This window comes from Scomber japonicus, chromosome 14 (assembly GCF_027409825.1).
Source record: "Scomber japonicus isolate fScoJap1 chromosome 14, fScoJap1.pri, whole genome shotgun sequence".
Classification (NCBI taxonomy): Eukaryota; Metazoa; Chordata; class Actinopteri; order Scombriformes; family Scombridae; genus Scomber; species Scomber japonicus.
In genome coordinates, this window is record NC_070591.1 from 20001 (window position 1) to 29995 (window position 9995).

The following is a 9995-nucleotide window of genomic DNA, read 5'->3' on the forward strand; positions in this document are numbered from 1 at the left end:
TATATGAAGGGTTAGAACTCTATGAAGGGTTAGAACTATGAAGGGTTAGAACCCTATATGAAGGGTTAGAAGTCTATATGAAGGGTTAGAACTCTATATGAAGGGTTAGAACTATGAAGGGTTAGAACCCTATATGAAGGGTTAGAACCCTATATGAAGGGTTAGAACTCTATATGAAGGGTTAGAACTCTATATGAAGGGTTAGGGTTAGAACCCTATATGAAGGGTTAGAACTCTATATGAAGGGTTAGAACTCTATATGAAGGTTTAGGGTTAGAACCCTATATGAAGGGTTAGAACCCTATATGAAGGGTTAGAACCCTATATGAAGGGTTAGAACCCTATATGAAGGGTTAGAACTCTATATGAAGGGTTAGAACTATGAAGGGTTAGAACCCTATATGAAGGGTTAGAACCCTATATGAAGGGTTAGAACTCTATCTGAAGGATTAGAACTCTATATGAAGGGTTAGGGTTAGAACCCTATATGAAGGGTTAGAACCCTATATGAAGGGTTAGAACTCTATCTGAAGGATTAGAACTCTATATGAAGGGTTAGGGTTAGAACCCTATATGAAGGGTTAGAACTCTATATGAAGGGTTAGAACCCTATATGAAGGGTTAGAACTCTATCTGAAGGATTAGAACTCTATATGAAGGGTTAGAACTCTATGAAGGGTTAGAACCCTATATGAAGGGTTAGAACTCTATATGAAGGGTTAGAACTCTATATGAAGGTTTAGGGTTAGAACCCTATATGAAGGGTTAGAAGTCTATATGAAGGGTTAGAACTCTATATGAAGGGTTAGAACCCTATATGAAGGGTTAGAACTCTATGAAGGGTTAGAACTATGAAGGGTTAGAACCCTATATGAAGGGTTAGAAGTCTATATGAAGGGTTAGAACTCTATATGAAGGGTTAGAACCCTATATGAAGGGTTAGAACCCTATATGAAGGGTTAGAACCCTATATGAAGGGTTAGAACTCTATGAAGGGTTAGAACTATGAAGGGTTAGAATCCTATATGAAGGGTTAGAAGTCTATATGAAGGGTTAGAACTCTATATGAAGGGTTAGAACTATGAAGGGTTAGAACCCTATATGAAGGGTTAGAACCCTATATGAAGGGTTAGAACTCTATATGAAGGGTTAGAACTCTATATGAAGGGTTAGGGTTAGAACCCTATATGAAGGGTTAGAACTCTATATGAAGGGTTAGAACTCTATATGAAGGTTTAGGGTTAGAACCCTATATGAAGGGTTAGAACCCTATATGAAGGGTTAGAACCCTATATGAAGGGTTAGAACTCTATCTGAAGGATTAGAACTCTATATGAAGGGTTAGGGTTAGAACCCTATATGAAGGGTTAGAACCCTATATGAAGGGTTAGAACCCTATATGAAGGGTTAGAACTCTATCTGAAGGATTAGAACTCTATATGAAGGTTTAGGGTTAGAACCCTATATGAAGGGTTAGAACTCTATCTGAAGGATTAGAACTCTATATGAAGGGTTAGAACTCTATGAAGGGTTAGAACCCTATATGAAGGGTTAGAACTCTATATGAAGGGTTAGAACTCTATATGAAGGTTTAGGGTTAGAACCCTATATGAAGGGTTAGAAGTCTATATGAAGGGTTAGAACTCTATATGAAGGGTTAGAACCCTATATGAAGGGTTAGAACTCTATGAAGGGTTAGAACTATGAAGGGTTAGAACCCTATATGAAGGGTTAGAAGTCTATATGAAGGGTTAGAACTCTATATGAAGGGTTAGAACCCTATATGAAGGGTTAGAACCCTATATGAAGGGTTAGAACCCTATATGAAGGGTTAGAACTCTATGAAGGGTTAGAACTATGAAGGGTTAGAATCCTATATGAAGGGTTAGAAGTCTATATGAAGGGTTAGAACTCTATATGAAGGGTTAGAACTCTATATGAAGGGTTAGAACCCTATATGAAGGGTTAGAACTCTATATGAAGGGTTAGAACTATGAAGGGTTAGAACCCTATATGAAGGGTTAGAACCCTATATGAAGGGTTAGAACTCTATATGAAGGGTTAGAACTCTATATGAAGGGTTAGGGTTAGAACCCTATATGAAGGGTTAGAACTCTATATGAAGGGTTAGAACTCTATATGAAGGTTTAGGGTTAGAACCCTATATGAAGGGTTAGAACCCTATATGAAGGGTTAGAACCCTATATGAAGGGTTAGAACTCTATCTGAAGGATTAGAACTCTATATGAAGGGTTAGGGTTAGAACCCTATATGAAGGGTTAGAACTCTATATGAAGGGTTAGAACCCTATATGAAGGGTTAGAACTCTATATGAAGGGTTAGAACCCTATCTGAAGGGTTAGAACTCTATATGAAGGGTTAGAACTCTATATGAAGGGTTAGAACCCTATATGAAGGGTTAGAACCCTATATGAAGGGTTAGAACATGAAAGAGAAACTTTATTCTGATGTTTTAAAGTACTACTACTTTACTGTAGTACTACTACTTTACTGTAGTACTTTACTGTAGTACTACTACTTTACTGTAGTACTTTACTGTAGTACTACTACTTTACTGTAGTACTAGTACTTTACTGTAGTACTTTACTGTAGTACTAGTACTTTACTGTAGTACTTTACTGTAGTACTAGTACTTTACTGTAGTACTTTACTGTAGTAGTACTACTTTACTGTAGTACTAGTACTTTACTGTAGTATATAACTGTAGTACTACTACTTTACTGTAGTACTTTACTGTAGTACTAGTACTTTACTGTAGTACGTCACTGTAGTACTAGTACTTTACTGTAGTACTACTACTTTACTGTAGTACTAGTACTTTACTGTAGTACTTTACTGTAGTACTAGTACTTTACTGTAGTACTTTACTGTAGTACTACTACTTTACTGTAGTACTAGTACTTTACTGTAGTACTTTACTGTAGTACTAGTACTTTACTGTAGTACTTTACTGTAGTACTAGTACTTTACTGTAGTACTTTACTGTAGTAGTACTACTTTACTGTAGTACTAGTACTTTACTGTAGTATATAACTGTAGTACTACTACTTTACTGTAGTACTTTACTGTAGTACTAGTACTTTACTGTAGTACGTCACTGTAGTACTAGTACTTTACTGTAGTACTTTACTGTAGTACTACTACTTTACTGTAGTACTTTACTGTAGTATATAACTGTAGTACTACTACTTTACTGTAGTACTTTACTGTAGTACTACTACTTTACTGTAGTACTTTACTGTAGTATATAACTGTCGTACTACTACTTTACTGTAGTACTTTACTGTAGTACAGTTTGAGGTACTAGTACTTTACTGTAGTACAGTTTGAGGTACTAGTACTCTCAGTGGGCGATTTGTTTTTTTTTAACAAGGGGGATGCACCACCCCACCACCACCAATCGTGGTCAGTCGCTCATAAAAACGCTTTGCCTAGCTCATTCTGGTCTTGCTGCTCTTGAAGTGCCTCCTCTCTCTCCTACACCTTGTTGCCCTGCTGCTGCTATCTGACTTTGTTCAACTTCCAACTTATTTTCTTGTCTGAACAATACCAGTGGATTTTGTGCTCACAATGCTTAGTTGAACTCAACTCAAAGATGAACTTAAAACTGTGTGTGCTCTCTGACTGATCCTACTATGTAACTGCTTGCTCTCTCTCCTCCTCCTTCACCTCTTCCTTCTGGCCCCACTTTCTGACTTTGTCCATTCTATACAAAAGTAATGGTATGAACTTAAAGCTTTGTTTCCCACAGGGCTACAGTGTAAATAGTGCTGCTAGTGGATTGTATAACATTATATGTTTACTAAAGTTTTCCTCTAGATATGTTTTAAGATGTAGGCCTATATTAAATAGGCTAGGCCCACTCTACTTTGAATCTATGTCTGATATGATTTTTCCACATAGCCTAAATAAATAAATCCATTGTTAAAAACCTTAAAATCACATCTACACCTTCTACATAAATTAAAAATAATTTTAATTTCATAATCTAATAATTTCATTTCACAAGTGTGTACAAGTCTGCTCCTTCACTGTAAAGTCCATTCTCAGTGTATGTTCTCACATCACAGTTATGTACGCTGAATACTGGACAAATCTGGCTTCCAAACTATTTGTGATATCACAAATCTTACACACATTATAGGCCCACCCTTTAAATGTTGGTTTTCAATGAGCACAGAGAAACTTTCCACTTTCAGCAGATTAATGTGAAAACAGCCTACAGTGTCAAACTCTGAATGAATGTGTTATGTGCAAACATTTAACTGAATGAACAAGAAGAAAAACATATTTTTAGTTGTGGAGACTTTACAGATATTTAACGTTACTTCATGTAAAGCAGTCACCTAAGAAAAGCTCCCTGTGTAACATGCAGTCTGGACAGGAATCAAATCCAAGCTCATTTCTCACCTCTCTTTTTCTTTTTGAAAAATAAACGAAGGTCAACCTGTTTTCCTTTTCTTTTTGACGCTATGACGCTATTAGCATGCCCGTGTTCCGTCTCCCCCCCCCCCCCTTTTCCCCCGCGCCCCCGCACACACCCAGGAGGAGAGAGAGAGGGAGGCGTCAGCGCATTGAACAGGCTGTGTATCTATGGGACAGTAAAAGTTATGTAGGATGGTAATGCCGACGTGAAAACTAGCGGTGCTAATTAAAGGATCAATGAGTCAGGCACAACATACTCAATAAGCATCCCTGCTTTGCCCTGACAGAGAGGGGATGGCAGGTTAACAAAGGGGATGCATTTTGGTCATTTTGCTAACAAGGGGGACACCATCCCCCCTCATCCCCCCTCAAATCGCCTACTGAGTACTCTACTGTAGTACTGTTAGAGGTACTTGTACTCTACTGTAGTACAGTTAGAGGTACTAGTACTTTATTGTAGTACAGTTAGAGGTACTAGTACTTTACTGTAGTACAGTTTGAGGTACTAGTACTCTACTGTAGTACAGTTAGAGGTACTAGTACTTTATTGTAGTACAGTTAGAGGTACTAGTACTTTACTGTAGTACAGTTAGAGGTACTAGTACTTTATTGTAGTACAGTTAGAAATGCTAGTACTTTACTGTAGTACAGTTAGAAATGCTAGTACTTTATTGTAGTACAGTTAGAGGTACTAGTACTTTACTGTAGTACAGTTAGAAATGCTAGTACTTTATTGTAGTACAGTTAGAGGTACTAGTACTTTACTGTAGTACAGTTAGAAATGCTAGTACTTTATTGTAGTACAGTTAGAGGTACTACTACTTTACTGTAGTACTTTACTGTAGTACAGTTAGAGGTACTAGTACTATACTGTAGTACAGTTAGAGGTACTAGTACTTTACTGTAGTACTGTTAGAGGTACTAGTACTTTACTGCAGTACAGTTAGAGGTACTAGTACTATACTGTAGTACAGTTAGAGGTACTAGTACTTTACTGTAGTACAGTTTGAGGTACTAGTACTTTATTGTAGTACAGTTAGAGGTACTAGTACTTTACTGTAGTACAGTTAGAAATGCTAGTACTTTACTGTAGTACAGTTAGAAATGCTAGTACTTTATTGTAGTACAGTTAGAGGTACTAGTACTATACTGTAGTACAGTTAGAAATGCTAGTACTTTATTGTAGTACAGTTAGAGGTACTAGTACTTTACTGTAGTACAGTTAGAAATGCTAGTACTTTACTGTAGTACAGTTAGAAATGCTAGTACTTTATTGTAGTACAGTTAGAGGTACTAGTACTATACTGTAGTACAGTTAGAAATGCTAGTACTTTATTGTAGTACAGTTAGAGGTACTAGTACTTTACTGAAGTATTTCTTCCCTCTAACCCTAACATGCTTTCATTTCACTAAATGTTCAAATGATCAAAGATTAGATATAAATATTATAAAAGGTTTAAAACACTTTAAAACCATCATGATATAATATTTATGTCTCGCGCAGTTTTCGGACTTCAGATTAATTTTTTTTAATAATTTGAATAAAAACGTTTGTTGTTTTTTTTCTCAGATTGTGTTTCCGGTCTTACGTCTCCTTACGTCTCCTTACGTCGTTCCTTACGTCACCTAAACGATGCGGAAGTGTAAGTCACCGTGGAGAACGTAAACTAATGTGAGCATCTACCGGAAAACCCAAAACACGGGAGAGAAGAGCCGGTACCGGAGAGAAGAACCGTAGCCGGAGAAAGGACCGGAGGAAGGACCGGAGGAAAGACCGGAGGAAGAACCGGAGGGACCGAACAGCTGCAGCTGCACTTACCGGCATGTAACCCGGTACTGTCCTCTGTGGCCGGTCCGTCCGGTACCGACCAATGGAGCCGGTGCTGTGCTGCTTGGGTCGGTAGAGCTCCGAGCCCCGGTGCATCCTGGTAAATTCTCCCGGTAGATTCTCCCGGTGCATTCTCCCGGTGCATCCTCCCGGTGCATCCTCCCGGTAGATTCTCCCGGTGCATCCTCCCGGTAGATTCTCCCGGTGCATCCTCCCGGTAAGTCTGCAGAACTCCGTTAAATAAAATCAGATTTAAATTTGACTTTAAATTCTGAAGAAATGAAACATTTCAGAATAAAAGTGAAACTGCTTCAGATTCTGCTGCTCAGTTCGCTTTAATTTATATTAATATTAATATATTATATTATATTCATATATATTAATATAATATAATATATTATATTAATATATATTAATATAAATTAATGTGTATAAACATTAATACACATTAATTTATATTAATATTAATATATATTAATATATATTAATGTGTATAAACATTAATATACATTAATTTATATTAATATTAATATATATTAATGTATATTAATGTGTATAAACGTTAATGTTTATACATCTGATTACTAATACTAATTAATAACAGTTAATTTCATTGTGCGTTAATCTACATTCACTATATATATATATATATATATATACATACACCTCAAACAAAACAAAACATTTCCATCACATGAAAAATGAGTTTTATTGAGTAAATGTGGTTTAATAATAATGTGTTCAGTTAACAGCAGAACTATACAGTTACTGTCGGTATCATAAATCATCGTATCGTGATATAGATCGTCGTATCGTATCGTGATATAAATCATCGTATCGTGATATAAATCGTCGTATCGTGATATAAATCATCGTATCGTATCGTGATATAAATCGTCGTATCGTATCGTGATATAAATCATCGTATCGTGATATAAATCATCGTATCGTGGGTTTGTGATATAAATCATCGTATCGTATCGTGATATAAATCATCGTATCGTGATATAAATCATCGTATCGTATCGTGATATAAATCATCGTATCGTGATATAAATCATCGTATCGTGATATAAATCATCGTATCGTATCGTGATATAAATCATCGTATCGTGATATAAATCATCGTATCGTATCGTGATATAAATCATCGTATCGTATTGTGATATAAATCATCGTATCGTATCGTGATATAAATCATCGTATCGTATCGTGATATAAATCATCGTATCGTGATATAAATCTTCGTATCGTGATATAAATCATCGTATCGTATCGTGATATAAATCATCGTATCGTGATATAAATCGTCGTATCGTGATATAAATCATCGTATCGTATCGTGATATAAATCGTCGTATCGTATCGTGATATAAATCATCGTATCGTGGGTTTGTGATATAAATCATCGTATCGTATCGTGATATAAATCATCGTATCGTGGGTTTGTGATATAAATCATCGTATCGTGATATAAATCATTGTATCGTATCGTGATATAAATCATCGTATCGTGATATAAATCGTCGTATCGTGATATAAATCATCGTATCGTATTGTGATATAAATCATCGTATCGTATCGTGATATAAATCATCGTATCGTATCGTGATATAAATCGTATCGTGATATAAATCGTTGTATCGTGATATAAATCATCGTATCGTGATATAAATCATCGTATCGTATCGTGATATAAATCATCGTATCGTATCGTGATATAAATTATCGTATCGTGATATAAATCTTCGTATCGTGATATAAATCATCGTATCGTATCGTGATATAAATCGTCGTATCGTGATATAAATCATCGTATCGTATCGTGATATAAATCATCGTATCGTGATATAAATCATCGTATCGTGGGTTTGTGATATAAATCATCGTATCGTGATATAAATCATCGTATCGTGATATAAATCATCGTATCGTGGGTTTGTGATATAAATCATCGTATCGTATCGTGATATAAATCATCGTATCGTATCGTGATATAAATCGTCGTATCGTATCGTGATATAAATCGTCGTATCGTATCGTGATATAAATCGTCGTATCGTGATATAAATCGTCGTATCGTATCTTGATATAAATCGTCGTATTGTGTCGTGATATAAATCGTGGGTTCGTGGGTTCGTGATATAAATCATCGTATCGTATCGTGATATAAATCGTGGGTTCGTGATATAAATCGTGGGTTCGTGGGTTCGGCTAGCGCTGCCGAGGGTTTGCAGACATTTAATCGTCGGACTGAAGAAGACTCTCAGGACGACGCTTCACAGACGAAGGTGAGAACTTTTATTTCATCTATTGCTGCTGATCATTTATATATTTATATAATTAATATCTTTATATTAACAGTTATGATATATTTATATTATTAATATCTTTATATTAACAGTTATGATATATTTATATAATTAATATCTTTATATTAACAGTTATGATATATTTATATTATTAATATCTTTATATTAACAGTTATGATATATTTATATAATTGGGTCAGGGTCAGTCTTGAATCTGTGCAGGGTCAGGGTTATATATATATATATGTGTATATATATATATATATATACATATATACACAGGTAATATATACATACTTCTTCAGTTTGTACCTTTTGCGAAGGGAACCGATGTGTGTGTGTGTGTGTGTGTGTGGGGGGGGGGGGGGGTGTCAAAACAACAGGCTGTAACTCCCCCCCCCCCCCCCCCCCCCCCACCCAGGCCATCTGTCACCATGCCTACAGGCAGCAGGCCACCTGATTGGCTGGCAGGATGCCCAGAGGACAGAGGACAGGGACGGGGACAGCAGCTGATTGATGAGGAGGAGGAAGAGGAGGAGCAGCAGGAGGAAGAGGAGGAGCATCAGGAGGAAGAGGAGGAGCAGCAGGAGGAAGAGGAGGAGCAGCAGGAGGAAGAGGAGCAGCTGAGTGGAGTCAGTAAGTCCACAGTGAGCCGGCTGTGAGCGAACGAGGATAAACCAAAGAGAGAGAGAGAGAGAGAGAGGAGGTTACCACGGCAACTGGAGGGACGACATCGCTGCTGTGGGGAGGACACACAGGTAAGGTTACAGCTGATCTGTGTGTGTGTGTGTGTGTGTGTGTGTGTGTGTGTGCTTTTATAAGTGTGTGTTGGTGGATCAGCAGTGAAGGGGGGGGGGGGAGGGGGTGAATCCTATTAGCAGAGTCCAGGAAAAGTATCTGCTTATCAGTGTGACAGCAACGTGTGTGTGTGTGTGTGTCTGTTTGGGTGTGTGTGTGTGTGTGTGTGTGTGTGTGTGTGTGTGTCTGTGTGTGTCTGTGTGTGTGTGTGTGTGTGTGTGTGTGTGTGTGTGTGTGTGTGTGTGTGTGTGTGTGTCTGTGTGTGTCTGTGTGTGTGTGTGTGTGTGTGTGTGTGTGTGTGTGTGTGTGTGTGTGTGTGTGTCTGTGTGTGTCTCTGTGTGTGTGTGTGTGTGTGTCTGTGTGTGTGTGTGTGTGTCTGTGTGTGTGTGTGTGTGTGTGAAACATTATTTTGAGTTTATTTCTCTGTATCATAAACTTTGTCTCTTGTTTCCTGCTGCAGGTCGAGATGATCGAGGAGTTCACACCTTCACACTCGTTTATGACCCTCGTCAACTGTTTGGGTTTGAGGAGGTCCAGAGACTCTTTGAGCTGCTAGTGCAGGTCTTCAGAAGGAGGAGAATCAGGTGACTCAGGTGGCAGCATGTCTCAGG